General features: G+C 47.6%; 1 protein-coding gene and 1 non-coding gene across 5 annotated transcripts in view; both read left to right on the top strand.

Moving 5' to 3' along the window:
- Window positions 1-15392, top strand: part of DGLUCY (D-glutamate cyclase) — a 164747-nt gene that overhangs the window by 22489 nt on the left and 126866 nt on the right. The window lies entirely within an intron of this gene.
- On the top strand, window positions 9484-9544 carry LOC112424219 (U7 small nuclear RNA). Its single transcript, XR_003014939.1, has one exon. It is a non-coding gene; the product is annotated as a U7 small nuclear RNA (small nuclear RNA).

The raw sequence follows: 15392 nt of genomic DNA, 5'->3' as shown, positions 1-15392 counted from the left end.
TCTGTTTCTGTCGTCACATCTCCTCTCTCCTCTTTGACCCTCCTGTCATCCCCCTCATAAGGACCTTCATGATTACATTGGGCCCACCCAGAAAATACAAGATAATAAAGCCACCTCAAGGTCGTCAACTTCATCATGTAAAGTAACACATTCACACACTCTGGGGATTAGGATGTGGACATCTTTTGGAGTTGGAGGCAGGGGCATATTATTCAGCCGGCTGTAGCTGGGTAACATTTGGAAAAGCAGAGAAGAAGGAAATTGTGATAGAGCATGTAGAAGGTATTTGTCAGTTTGACTGCATGCAACACCCTTTCTTATATGGGAGGAATTCCAAGATAAAAAGTGAGACACACCCCCCTCTTCCCATGAAAGAGGTACCTGACCCAAGCGTAGCCAGTCTGATGTTCTGACCACCATGTTAACCAAATGTCTTCGCTTTTACTTCGTTGCTCTTGGGCTTGTGTTTGGAGGCCTTATCAGAAACAGCCACGTGAAGCTTATTATTGTGATTACTTCGGGAACATTGTTGAGAACAAAGTCCACCTCGATACCAGGAATAGCAGCAATTCTTACGAGCACATGGCTTGCTGTCAACTTACAGAAGTGGTGATTCCTATAATTGGACATTTCCCAATCCTTATCATGTTCTGTAAGGTTGAAGCCAGCTGTTAGAAGTTTGACGATGACCATTAATTGCAAGCCTCTTCCTGTCAGTGTTGGAAGCTGATTAAAGGCAGGCCAAAGGATCCTCATGAAGTTCCTGGTGGTATCAGTTTCATTATCACAGGCCTTTGGTGAATGTGTTAGACATGTAGGTTGCACATCTTGTTTTGATTTGTTTTTTGAGACAAGGCCTTGCTCTGTCACCCAAGTTGGAGTGCAGTGGTATGATCACAACTCACTGCAGCCTCGACCTCCTGGGCTCAAGCAATCCTCCTGCCTCAGCCTCCCGAGTAGCTGGGATTACACACATGCACCACTATGTTTGGTTGATTTGTAAAATTTTTTTGGTAGCCATGGGAGTCTCACTCTGTTGCCCAGGCGAGTCTCAAACTCCTGAGCTGAAGTGATCCTCCTGCCTTGGCCTCCAAAAAGGCTGAGATTACAGGCATGAGCCATCATGCCCATCAGAGTTTGCATCTCAGAAAGATCTACAGGCATTCATGCCCTGCCCCAACTTTCAACCCTACGTCTACATGTTGGGAACAGTGCAGGGAAAAGAGCCACATTTGTGCCTGCCCTTAGCACACTTATATTTCCACCACATCGGAGGTAGTGGTCTGCCTCCCACTTAAAGAACAAAGAGAGAAGGCTGGTCACAGTGGCTCACGTCTATAATCTCAGCACTTTGGGAAGCCAAGGCGGGTGGATCACCTGAGGTCGAAGTTCGAGACCAGCCTGGCCAACATGGTGAAACACCGTTTCTACTAAAAATGCAAAAATTAGCATGGTGGTGCGTGCCTGTAATCCCAGCTACTTGGGAGGCTGAGGTGAGAGAATTGCTGGAACCTGGGAGGCCGGGTTTGCAGTGAGCCAAGATCATACCACTCCACTCCAGGCTGGGTGACAGAGAGAGATTCCATCTCAAAAAAAAAAAAAAAAAAAGAACAAAGAGAAAACGATCCATAAAAGAGTGAGTCTCCAGGCCTGACCCAGATGTCCTACTGTCAGCAAGCAAGAGAAGAAGCAGCAAGAGAATACATTCCTTGAAGTTCCTTCCTAGGGGATGCAGACATTTGTTGCTTTTGTGTCAACTTGAGAACAGAGATGCCAGCAATGTTTTTCTATTGTTTTTTTAATAATGTGTCAGAAATACGTGTTTCCACCTTGAGGCCTCCAGGTCTTCCATGGCTCATTGTTAAAGCATCATTCAGGGTTTAGCTCAGCTGTCACTTCTTGAAGTCACTTCCATGGCCCCCAGTCTAATGTAGCTTCCCTCTATCCACCCCACCGCTATTACTCTCCATCTCATCTCCATTAAATGATCTTTTTCATCTATGTATTTTCTTCTTTGCTGCTGGTGGTCTTCTTCCTTCAGGAAGTAGGGAGTTTCCCTGTCCTGTTCGTGCTGTGTCCTCAGTGCTTAGCATAGTCTCTGGCACACAGTAGGGCCGGCAATACATGTTGTTGAATGAATGAGGGGTGCTGCCTGGGCCAAGACTTGAGCTCCTGGCCAAGACCTGAGCCCCCCATCTATTCCATTCCAAGCATTAGCAGTTCTCTCCACCATCATCTGTCTTTCTCTCTCTCTTTTTTTTTTTCTTCTTTTTTTGCGATAGAGTCTTGCTCTGTCACCCAGGCTGGAGTGCAGTGGCCTGATCTCAGCTCACTACAACCCCTGCCTCCTGGGTTCAAGAGATTCTCGTGCCTCAGCCTCCTAAGTAGCTGGAATTACAGGCGCCCACCACCATGCCTGGCTAATTTTTTATATTTTTGGTAGAAATGGGGTTTCACCATGTTGGTCAGGCTGGTCTTGAACTCCTGACCTCAAGTGACCCACCCACCTTGGCCTCCCGAAGTGCTGGGATTACAGGGATGAGCCACCATGCCCAGCCCATCTGTCTCTTATGCATCTCTTCTCCATCCCTCCCACCTCCTAGCACTAATGTTCAAGCTCTAAGGCAATTACGATGGTGGTAACTGCTCAGTCCGCACCAATCTCTAGCCCACCCTGTTACCAAATGTTCCTCCTGAATCTCACCAGGGTGCTTTCCTCTCTGTAATTCTTAGCTTTGGTCTGCTCCACTCCAACCAGTGGACTGATTTCCATTATGGAGGAGGAGAGAGGCACCCCTGGGGAGATACATTGTACTTGAAGTGGGTGTACGGATGTGCAGATTGGAAGCAAAGCAATGCCTTCTCCTGCCTGCACTTTTGTTTTATACGCACAATGTTTATTTTTGTGTGTCAAAATTGTTAAAGTAGAGCCTGAGAATTTGTGTTTATCAAGGGAGGGTGGTGGTGGTGTGATTTTTCAAAGTTAAGAGAAACTGGGCATGGTGGCTTATGCCTGTAATCCCAGCACTTTGGAAGGGCAAAACAGGAGTATAGCCTGAGTCCAGGAGTTCAAGACCAGCCTGAGCAACAGGGCAAGACCCCATCTCTACAAAAATGTTTAAAATTAGCCTAGCATTGTGGTGTGCATCTGTGGTTCCTGCTACTCTGGAGGCTGAAGTGGGAGGATTGCTTGAACCCAGGAGGTTGAGGCTTCAATGAGCCATGTTCGTACCACTGCACTCTAGCCTGGGTGACAGAGCAAAACCCTGTCTCAAAAAAAAAAAAAAAAAAGTAGTTAAGAGAGCTGTTGATTGCTCTCTCCACTAAAGTAAACCTCACCCCTTAGTGCCTTTGCCCATGTGGGTCCTCCCTCCTGACCTCCGCCTGGGAAATTCCTGCTCTCTTCAATGGCCAACTCAAAGGCCCCTCCTGGGCTGTGCCACTTTCTCCATACCCCCCACATCTTTTTCCCCTCCCCTAGGTCCCTTAGCACTGTGTCCATAGCTCTCATGAGTCAGTACAGTTGTCCCTCAGTATCTCTGGAAGATTGGTGCCAGGACCCCTTGCAGATACCAAAATCCATGAATGCTCAAGTCCCTTTGGTGTTTGTTTGTTTGTTTGTTTGTTTGTTTGTTTGTTTTGAGTGTGCATGTGACGGAGTCTCACTCTATTCCCCAGGCTGGAGTGCAGTGGCCAGATGTCAGCTCTCTGCAACCTCCACCTCCTGGGTTCAAGCGATTCTCCTACCTCAGCCTCCCAGGTAGCTGGGATCACAGGCATGCACCACCACGCCTGGCTAATTTTGTATTTTTAGTAGAGATAGGGCTTCACCATGTTGCCCAGGCTGGTGTCGAACTCCTGACCTCAGGTGATCCACCTTACTTGGCCTCCCAAAGTGCTGGGATTACAGGCATGAGCCACTGCGCCCAGCCCTGCTCAAGTCCCTCATAGCAGGGGTTCCCAACTCCTAGGCCATGTACTGGTACTGGTACCAGTTTGTGGCCTGTTAGGAACTGAGCCGCACAATGGGAGGTGAGCAGCAAGCAATCTGTGTTTACGGTCACTCCCCATCGCTGGAGGTTCGCCTCCTGTCAGCCCCAGTGGTGGCATTAGATTCTCAGGGGAGCATGAACCCTATTGTGAACTGTGCACATGAGGGATCTAGGTTTTGTGCTCCTTATGAGAATCTAATGCCTGATGATCTGTCAATTTCTCCCATCACCGCCAGATGTAACTGTCTAGTTGCAGGAAAACAAGCTCAGGGCTCCCACTGATTCTACATTATGGTGAGTGTCATGATTTCATTATATATTTCAATGTGATAATAATAGAAATGAAGTGCACAATAAATGTAGTGCACTTCAATTGTCCCCAAACCATCCCCAACCCCCTGCCTGGTCCGTGGAAAAATTGTCTTCCATGAAACTAGTCCTTGGTGCCAAAAAATTGGGGACTGCTGCCTTACAAAATATGGTGTGGTATTTGTATGTGACCTGTGCACATCCCCCCCCCATACTGTAAGTCATTTCTAGATTACTTATAGTATCGAATACAATGTAAATGCTATATAGACCATTGTAACACTGTATCGTTTAGGGGATAATGACAAGAAAAAAAGCCTGTACATGTTCAGTACAGACACAACCTTTCATTTTTTTCTGAATAATTTTGCTCCATAGTTGGTTGAATCCACAGGGGTGGAACCCACAGATATAGAGGGCTGACTGTATTTTATACCTGTTCAGATCCCCTATCAGATCAGGTGAGCTTCGAGGGCTGGACATTCAATAAACACTTTTTTATGTTTTATTTTTTAATTTAATTAGTTAATTAATTTTGAGACAGGATTTCACTCTGTCACCCAGGCTAGAGTGCAGTGGCTCGATCTCAGCTCACTGCAACCTCCACCTCCCAGGCTCAGGCCATTCTCCTGCCTCAACCTCCCAAGTAGCTGAAACCACAGGTGCGCACCACCACACCTGGCTAATTTTTTGTATTTTTGGTAGAGATGGGGTTTCACCATGTTGCCCAGGCTATAGACTTCCCTAAATTCCCCCAGGACAAGGACAAGACTGACCCCAGGGTCCAAATCAGGGCTGCACCTGCAGGTGGCTGCAGTTCATGGGACCCACCTTTGAAAGTCAGAGGTGAACAGAGTCTAGAAGTTTGCCACAAGATTGATGTCAGCTAGTCTTGTTCCCTGGTCTCCACAGACTAAAAAAGTCGAGCCCCCCAAAAGTTCAAAGGACTCAACCAATGTCTTAATCTTCTCTGTGCCTAGAATCGAATCAGGCACTGCTTACAAAATCATCTTTGTCCATTCAAAAAATATTTATTGATCACCTATTGCGTGCCAGGAATTGTATTGCCCTACAGAAGGCCCCTGTCTGATGGGTATATAAAGTAAAGTAGAGGTTCCTCTTCAAAGACTTTCCTTCCCATCTAATTAGGAATAAATAGTAACTTCTCTTAGAAGCAAAATGTATTCAAAGACCTGTGCTAACATTCTTAAGTATCTGCTATCCGTAATAAAGAAATCAATGTACTTTATGTTCTTAGCTCCCACAATTTAGCTGAAATAGTTGCCCTAGCATGCTTATACTGGTCCAAGCAAGCATCAGGTCATAGCCCGTTCCTCTTCCTTATTTGAAGGTGTTTTTACCTTTCTCAGCTTTTCACAAGTTACTTCCTCCTTCCTTTGTTCTCCTCTGCCTTTGCCTCTTTTAAAAGGTTCTACGTTGCCAGCCATTCGGGACAAACACAGAATGTGAGGTCCCATTCCAGCCAATGGAAACTGGACACAGCAGTAGGGTGGGTGTGTCAGGTTATAAATGACCCTGTCTCCTTTGTTCAGTGTACTCTCGTGACAAAACTGCTGGCGAGTGTACCCTTTCTGCAGAAAGTAAAAATGGCCTTGCTAAGGAAATTAAATTTATGTTCAAGTGCTATTTCTTTACAGCACCAGGGAACAAGAAATGCTTTTCTAACCTGGGGAAGACAGACCTATAGCCAGCTACAATGAGACAGCCCAGGGATAGAGCCTCTAACCCAGCCGGGGGTCAGAGGAGGCATCTTGGGGAGGTGAAAGCTGAGGGGAGTCTGCAAGGAGGAGGAGGAGCTGGGCAGGCAAAGGGTCAGAGGAAGATGTTCCAGGCAGAGAAGGTGAGCTGGGAGCCAGGGAGAAGCGGACCCCATTGGAAATTGCAAGTAAATATAGAGAAGTCAGTATATGTGCAAAGTGCTTCGTCCAGTTTTGGAACTCCAAGGAATTAGAAAACAGTGACCCTGACCTCAAGGAATTTACAGTAAAAGATATGTGAAAAGGGAAATAGATAATGATGTAGAGCATCATGTTTTGCTTCACCTGTAAATCCTGCAGGTTACATAATACAGTTTGAATGTGATTCGGAGCTTCCACCCCACTATTATAAGAATACTTTTCTTTCCTTCTTGGAGCACGTCAGTCTTCCATGTTAAGTTCCACAACCACAGGGTTCTACTCAGTCACTAGGACAGTCCTAGAGCTTCTGCCTATTAGAGAGAAAAAAATCAGAGAAGCAGATGAGTCCCCGTCAGTGTCTTGTTCTCTGCTGCTGTTATTGCTGTTGCTGTCAGCGGTGCCTCTGGTGAGACCTCAGAGCCTGGGGCAGAGCTTGTCCAAGGAAGAAAGTGCTTCTAGGACAGAGATGGGGGTTGTGGTCAGGGAGAGAGGGGAGAAGAGGACCCTTTTCCATAGGGTCCCCCTAAGCAGGGGTTGCTGCAGGCCATGATGACCTCAGCTCCCAGTGCCTTGGCCTACTGGCCCTGAGCCATTTCAGATCCTGTGAACACAGGCACGTGCACACACCCAGAGTCACCCCCAGGGACAGGGGGCTGCCAACCTGAAGCCACATGTATTCTGGGAAGCAGCAAATATCTTTCCTTGGGGACCTCGCCCTCCCAAGCAAGGAAATTCCTCTGTCTTCTGTTCCATGGCCAGCTCTGTCCCCAGGATGAGTGGCGTCTCTCTCTGGAGACTAATGGGAAATATTACTTCGCTCTGGTACACATTTGACAAGCAAGTGGTTAGATCAATGCCACAGGGCCCGCTCAATAAATACTTGATGCTGATTGTACCAGACACTGAAGGAATTGTCCATTCCGCACCGGTTGCCCCTCCTAAAAACTGCCTCTTCCTCCATTCTCGTCATGGTTCCCTAGACAGCTGCAAGGTTCTGGAACCATCTTGCCCTCCTGCCCACCATGGGACAGTAAGTTTCTTCCTGAGTGTTTTTGGGGACTTGCAACTGAGAAAGTCAGGGTTCTTCTGATGATGGAAACTGCCAAATGTCCACCTCAGGAGCTGGTGGCAGCTGTCAGGAAGAAAAGGGTAACTGTGCAGAGAGAAAAGGCAACAAGAGCCACAGGGGAGAAAGAAGCAGGAGAGATGGTGGGGGACCCCTCAGGGGAGTCTCTGGTTCTCATGATGTCTGACTTTCCTGTAGTTCTGGCAATAAAACCCTCTCTTTGTTTAAGTGACTTTGCGTGCTTTATGTAAATCTGTCACCTTATAAACTAGGGGGACCAAGCAATTTATTGTCAAAATTAAGACATTTTAAGAATGAAAGGGGTGGCCAGGCACAGTAGCTCACACCTGTAATCCCAGCACTTTGGGAGGCCGAGGCGAGTGGATCACCTGAGGTCAGGAGTTCGAGACCAGCCTGGCCAAGATGTGAAATCCCGTCTCTACTAAAAATACAAAAGTTAGCCAGGCATGGTGGCGCATGCCTGTAATCCCAGCTACTCGGGAAGCTGAGGCAGGAGAATCACTTGAACCCTGGAGGCAGAGGTTGCAGCCAGCCGAGATTGTGCCACTGCACTGCAGCCTGGGTGACAGAGCAAGACTCCGTCTCAAAAACAAACAAACAAACAAACAAACAAAAAACAATGAAAAGGGTCATCCACTATGTACCCACAAAAATTAAAAATAAAATTTAAAAAAATAGAAGAATGAAAGGGGACATTACTAATAATTACTCTGGGATAACAGATGTAACCTGGAATGGTCTCAGACAAGCCAAAACCTCTATGCACCCTACTTACAACTCACTGATCCAATCATGGGACAGTCAGTCTGTCCAACTCTACTGAGGTGCACAAGCGGGGCCCTGAAGAAGGAGGAAACATCTGACTATGCAGGTATCTGGCTGGTGGCTGCAGAAACACGTGCCCTAATACCCATTCCTCTCTCCTCGCCGGCTGAGCACACTTTCATTGCACCTCCATAGGGAGGAAAACACCTTGTCCCAGACTGCTTCCAAAATTACATCAGGTTCATATGGGGGAAAGCCCACAGATGAGCCACAGACTGGCTCCCATCCCAGTCATGGATCTCAGTGAGGACCACTTACTCTCCCTGGACCTCAGCCAGAAAAAGGAGTGGTGAGGGTATCTGTTGAATGACAGTGATATTGCCTCCATATGCTCTGTTCTTTTGTTATAGATGCCACTGCGTCCCAAGCTACATCCTCCGTGAGTTGTTTTTTGTTTTTGTTTTTGTTTTTTTGAGATGGAGTCTCGCTGTGTCTCCCAGACTGGAGTGCAGTGGCGCGATCTCGGCTCACTGCAACCTCCACCTCCTGGGTTCACGCCATTCTCCTGCCTCAGCCTCCCGAGTAGCTGGGACTACAGGCGCCTGCCACCACGCCCAGCTAATTTTTTGTATTTTTAGTAGAGACAGAGTTTCACCGTGTTAGCCAGGATGGTCTCGATCTCCCAACCTCGTGATCCACCCGCCTTGGCCTCCCAAAGTGCTGGGATTACAGGCATGAGCCACCGTGCCCGGCCCCTCTGTGAGCTTTTAAAACCTTCTCCCAGCCTCCTGCATGACTTTGGCCATAAGCATCATTCCTCATCTGGGCTGAAACCAACAGGGAGTTCCTGAGGGTCGGGCAGCGTTTGGTTATGAAGGGCAGGGATGCTCTGCCTCCTGCCATGGCTCTGGGGGAGCTCTGTCCTAGTTAGCAAACTAAGAGCCACTGGCAGGAGCTTGTTGATCTCAGGAAAGTCCACCGGTAGCCATGGGGTGCATGATCCAGCTCCCCTCTGACCCTATTTGGTCACAGGTAGGTTCTCTAGGACTGATGGGAAGAAGGAGACACTGAGGAAGATGCCTAAGACATCTGGTGGAGCCTTGGCTGTTCCCTCTCCACTGTCCCTATCAGACTCCCAGCAAATGTGCACAGGGAGGGTGGGGATGGCTCCGTCTTCCAGGGTGACTTGGGGTGAGCATCCTGCAGCTCAGCAGCTGCATCCTGCAGGGCGAGTCCACCCATTTCCCTGGCTTCTCCAAACACCTCAGCCTCTTGGTCTTCTACCCTTTGCCCTCTGCGAGAGAGGGAGGAAGGTGTGGTCAGCGTGGACTTTACCCATGAAGGGCTATTGCTTTAAGGAGTGTTGAGGGTAGGAAGATATCTATTAAGCTAGCTTGGCAAATTCCCCGACCAGTGTTACAACTCTTTTAGAATTTGTCTAGCAGGTTTCTGGTCTTTACTGAAAAGCCCCAAATAAAAATACAATGTAAGACAAGACGAGACAATACATTCCTTTCCATAAATTCCTCTTCTGGAAAGCCCCCCTTTACCTCCCCCCCCAAAAAAAATTCTGGCCGGGCACAGTGGCTCACGCCTATAATCAATCCCAGCACTTTGAGAGGCCAAGGCAGGTGGGTCATTTGAGCTCCAGAGTTCAAGACAAGCTTGGGCAACATGGCAAAACCCCGTCTCTACTAAAAACTACAAAAATTAGCCAGGCGCGGTGGCAGGTGCCTATAATCCCAGCTACTTGGGAGGCTGAAGCCGGAGAATCGCTTGAACCTAGGCAGCAGAGGTTGCAGTGAGCCTGGATCGTGCCACTGCACTCCAGCCTGGGCAACAAAAATAAATAAATAAATAATAAATAAAATAAAAATAAAAACCTCTGTCCATTTGTGTATTCTCAGAGGGCATATGCCTTTTTCTGAACCTGGAAATAATGCAAAAAGTTCTGACAACTGGACAAAGGTCCATAGTCTGTCTGGACAATTCACATGTGCATGTCTGGGGCAGAAGATAGTTGATATAGAGGGCAGACACCCAGGTGCTGTCGTAAGAGATCGGTCTGAGTACAGAGACCCCTGTTCCATCCCTTATGGAGTCCCTTTAATGACTGTATCTGGGAATGAACATACCCAAGTCCCCTGAACACAGACTCTTCTGCCTCAGCCAGGCTGAGCGTTTTGGGACATGGCCTTCCTTCAACCCTCCTCTGCTCTAAAACCTCAGTGGCTTTTGACTGCCCCTCAATCATCCTTGCACCTCTAGGGCTCTATCCTCTGATGTCCTACCCATGGAAATTGACCATGTCTTCCAAATCAAATGCTTGACTCCAGGCAGGCCAATATCTGTACTCTAAGACTCCTTGCTCATTCCTATCTCTGGCTACCTGGAGCTCCCTGCCCCTTTAAAAATGTGCTTATTATTCAAGCCAGACTCTTCCTTGGAGCCTTTCCTAATGACTTCAGTCCATGTTAATTTCATGTATTAGCCGTAGGACTAATTTAACGCTTGATCTTGTGCTGACACATTCTTGACTACTGTACTGGCCTATGGCTGCTCTTTCCAACTACTGAGTGTGCAGGACAGAAACTATCTTCTGCATATTCATATCCACACGCCCCCACTGTGGTGCTTAGAATAGTACCAAACTTGTAGTAGGTGTTCAATAAACTCTTGTTAATCATTTGATTTCCATACTGAGTTGAATTGTTTTGATTTCTTGTAGCGTTGCTGTATGCTAGTGGTTTCTAATCTTCTCAAATATGAGGATCTCCCCATGAGAAAAGTGGTATCTTGAGTATTGGTTAGATTGAGAAGACACATGATGATAAAAGGCTTTTATATAACTTATCTTTTATTCATTCTCAACAAAGACTGCACATAAAAGGCTTTTATATAACTTATCTTTTATTCATTCTCAACAAAGACTGCACACATTTGAGAAACAGTAGTGCCCGTATATGTGAGAGAGAAAGGATAGCCACTGAGTACTGGAAAATGCTTGCTGCAGACGTGGTTCATGAACTCCTTGCTATAACGGCATAATAGAGATCTCATGACTTCATGGCCCGAGATTGAGAACGAAAGGAGTATGCAATTCAGCATAATCCTTGCAAGTACCTGATCCAGACATCTCTCTGCAGCTATCCAACCCTGATTGCATTTACGATGTTTTGTGGGCCAAGTGCCGTGCCTCACACCTGTAATCATCCCAGCACTTTGGGAGGCTGAGGTGGGTGGATCACCTGAGGTCAGGAGTTCAAGACCACGCCTGACCAACATGGTGAAACCCTCCCTACTAAAAATACAAAAATTAGCCGGGCAATGGTGGCGGGCACCTGTGGTCCCAGCTACTCGGGAGGCTGAGGCAGGAAACTCACTTGAATACGGGAGACAAAGGTTGCAGTGAGCCAAGATCGCGCCACTGCACTCCAGCCTCGGCCATAGAGTGAGACTCAGTCTCAAAAAAAAAAAAGATATTTTGTGAAACAAATGAATAGATACAACAGAAAACGAGAGGTTAGAGGAATTTATATGATCATAATGATTGCATAATGACTATAATGATGATATAATAATTAATAATATATTATTGAGCACTAGTTGCTAGGTGCTTTTGTCACTTTACCTGCTGTGTATTACGTAACCCTTACAGGATAACGATGAAGTATCATTATCCCCATGAGGAAACTGTGAGCAGGGGTCATTGTGGAAATGGAAAGGGCCAAGTTTTGTATTTGGATAGATGAGGTACAAAACAGCACCAGCAGAAAAACGAAATGTGGTAGATCCATGAAATGGAATATTATCTAGCTATAAAAAGGAATTGAGGACTGATCCATGCTACAATAGGAATGAACCTCAAAACATTATGCTAGCTGGGCATGATGTTCATGCCTGTAATCCCAATGCTTTGGGAAGCCAAAGTGGGTAGATTGCTTGAGGTGAAGGTGGGTGGATTGCTTGAGACCAGGAGTTTGAGACCAGCCTGGCCAACATGACAAAACCCTATCTCTACTAAAAATACAAAAATGAGCCAGTTGTGGCAGTACATGCCTATAATCCTAGCTTCTTGGGAGGCTGAGGCATGAGGATTGCTTGAACCCAGGAGGCAGAGGTTACAGTAGGCTGAGATCGAGCCATTGCACTCCAGGCTGGGTGACAGAGCAACAAAAAAACCAACAGAAAACCATTATGCTGAGTGAAAGAAGCCAGTCACAAAAGGCCACATCTTGTATGGTTCCATTTACATGAAATGTTGCAAACAGGTGAAGCCATAGAGGGAGGAGGCAGATCAGTGGTTGCAGGGACTGGGTCTGGGGAACTAGAAGTGACTGCTTAACAGGTGTGTAGGGTTTCCATGTGGGGTGATGGAAAGTTCTGGAACTAGATGGTGCTGATAGTTGCACAATACTATGCAGATACTTAATACCACTAAATTGTACACTTGAAAACGAGTACATTTTATGTTATGTGCATTTTACCACAATTTACAACAAAAGTCAAAAAGAGCAACTACAGGCCGGGCGCGGTGGCTCACACCTGTAATCCCAGCAATTGAGAGGCCAAGGTGGGTGGATCGTGAGGTCAGGAGTTCAAGACCAGCCTGGCCAATATGGTGAAACCCCATCTCTACTAAAAATACAAAAATTAGCTGGGCGTGGTGGCAGGTGCCTATAATCCCAGCTACTCAGGAGGCTGAGGCAGGAGAATCACTTGAACCTGGGAGGTGGAGGTTGCAGTGAGCCGAGATCACACCACTGCACTCTAGCCTGGGCAACAGAGCAAGACTCCATCTCAAAAAATAAAAATAAAAAAAGAGCAACTACAGCCCATGTGGAAACAGGATCCCAGAGGCAGGGGTGACCATGCAGACAGAAGCTGGGAGACACAGGTGGGAGTGCTTCAGAATGTCTTCAGGCCTGGGCTGGGTACAGTGGCTCACTCCTGTAATCCCAGCACTTTGGGAGGCTGAGGTCAGGAGTTCGAGATGAGTCTGGCCAACATGGTGAAACCCCGTCTCTATTAAAAATACAGAAATTAGCTGGGTGTGGTGATGGGCACCTGTAATCCCAGCTACTCAGGAGGCTGAGGCAGAATAATCACTTGAACCCAGGAAGCGAAGGTTGCAGTGAGCCGAGATCTCGCTGTTGCAGCCTGGGCAACAAGAGCAAAACTCCATCTCAAAAAAAAAAAAAAAAAAAAGGCCGGGCGCGGTGGCTCAAGCCTGTAATCCCAGCACTTTGGGAGGCCGAGACGGGTGGATCACGAGGTCAGGAGATCGAGACCATCCTGGCTAACACGGTGAAACCCCGTCTCTACCAAAAAAGACAAAAAACTAGCCGGGTGAGGTGGCGTGCGCCTGTAGTCCCAGCTACCCGGGAGGCTGAGGCAGGAGAATGGCGGGAACCCGGGAGGCGGAGCTTGCAGTGAGCTGAGATCCGGCCACTGCACTCCAGCCTGGGCGACAGAGCGAGACTCCGTCTCAAAAAAAAAAAAAAAAAAAAAAAGTCTTCAGGCCTGGAGTGAGAACTCAAGCCATGATCTCATGAGACAGGGCTGTCATCAGCCTGTGTGGGCATCTATATAAAGGATATACCACTTTGTAAAAGGATCCAACACACTGATGAATGGAACCTGCTCACTCTGAGTCCAGGCATGGGTGATCTAAAGCAGCAGCTGCCCTCCAGCAGCCGGTCATCTCTCCTAGCTACACAAAACTCTAGCCATCTTCTCTGGTCATGGGACAGCACCCATGAGAAATTCCCCCAGCCCCCCAGTTCATTTGCCCCTGAAAGCAGACCATGTGCCCACTTGCTTTTCTTCTCAGCAGCAACAGAGCAGATGTCCTTCCTTGGCGGTCCTGCTTTCTAGAACTGCTTTCTGTTATATCACAAAAACAGTGACTATTGCTGAGAAATTAGTCCACCTGTTCCTGAAGAGCTTCCAGGAGTCATGGTTGGGATATGCTGATTCCTAGGGGCACCAGGAGGGAGGAGGAGGCTGGTTCTCAGGGTCGGCAGAGGCTGCCACTCTGCCTGTGCCCTGTGCTTGCCTGGCTCTCTTCCTGCCACAAGGCCAGTGGCTAAGGAGACTAAGGGTGCTTGTCACTGCCTCATTACACGTGAAGGCAAGTGACTATGACATGTACTCCATGTTCTTTCTTTGGTAAGGGAGCTTTTTTTTCCTAGTAGAGTCAAGCCTCTTAAAAAGAATACACCATAGTTCAATCTGTTTCTTTTGTGGATTTCAAAAGAGATGCTTTATTCAGTTCAGAAATGTGTGGCAACAGCTGGAGAAGCTATTCCTAAGGCAAAGAACAAAGACTTGCAATTATTTATAGTGTGGGTTGGGAAGAGAGAAAGATGGAGTGGAAGAAGACTGCAAATAGCGTGGTGAAAAAAATGGCGGCTCTCCTTTATACGCCTTTTCAGTGGCCCACTGCGTTGGCCCATCCCTCCCTCCCCAGCTTTCTGTCTGGGCCCACCTTTCCCCAAAACACATCTTCTATATCTTTATCACCTAGAACCATCACTGCCTCAATCCAAAGCTCACATCTTCAGGGTCCCACCGCATGCAGAGTCCAGCCCCTGCTTTCCAAGGTAAAGTCTTGCTGACCCTGAGCCAGGTGCCCTTCCACCACCTTCCAATCCCCTACATCAATTTCACCCATGGCCTCTGGGGATAATGGTATAACTCAAAGGAATGACAAGGATTTCAGATGCTAGTATTTGGTAGTAGAAATGTTTTGAGACAGGTGGGGGTCTTTGTCATCCCCTCACTTTATATTGCACAAGTGGCCAATTGAACCAGTAGGGAGGCTGGGCATGGTGGCTCACGCCTGTAATCCCAGCACTTTGGGAGGCTGAGACAGGCAGATCATCTGAGGTCAGGAGTTCGAGACCAGCCTGGCCAACATAGTAAAACCCCGTTTGTACTAAAAATACAAAAATTAGCCAGGTGTGGTGGTGCACACCTGTAATCCCAGCTACTTGGGAGGCTGAGGCAGGAGAATCACTTAAAGCTGGGAGGCGGAGGTTGCAGTGAGCCGAGATTGTGCCACTGCACTGCAGCCTGGGCGACAGAGTGAGACTCCATCTCGGGGCCAGGGGTGGGAAGGAAGAACCAGTAGGGAGATGCATTATTGAAAATTGGGGAGTGAGACTCTCTCACTGGTGACTCCTCCTGGGGCCAAGTCCGTGACGGATGGAGCAGTTTGTATAGCCATACAGGTTGTGACTTTTCTTGAAAGTGCCTGGGGACTGACCACAGCACAGTTCTCCAGAGAGGCTTCTCTGCCCTTAGAGTATCTGGGTC

The sequence above is a fragment of the Macaca nemestrina genome, chromosome 7 (assembly GCF_043159975.1).
Source record: "Macaca nemestrina isolate mMacNem1 chromosome 7, mMacNem.hap1, whole genome shotgun sequence".
Classification (NCBI taxonomy): domain Eukaryota; kingdom Metazoa; phylum Chordata; class Mammalia; order Primates; family Cercopithecidae; genus Macaca; species Macaca nemestrina.
This window is presented reverse-complemented; position numbering and strand designations above follow the sequence as displayed.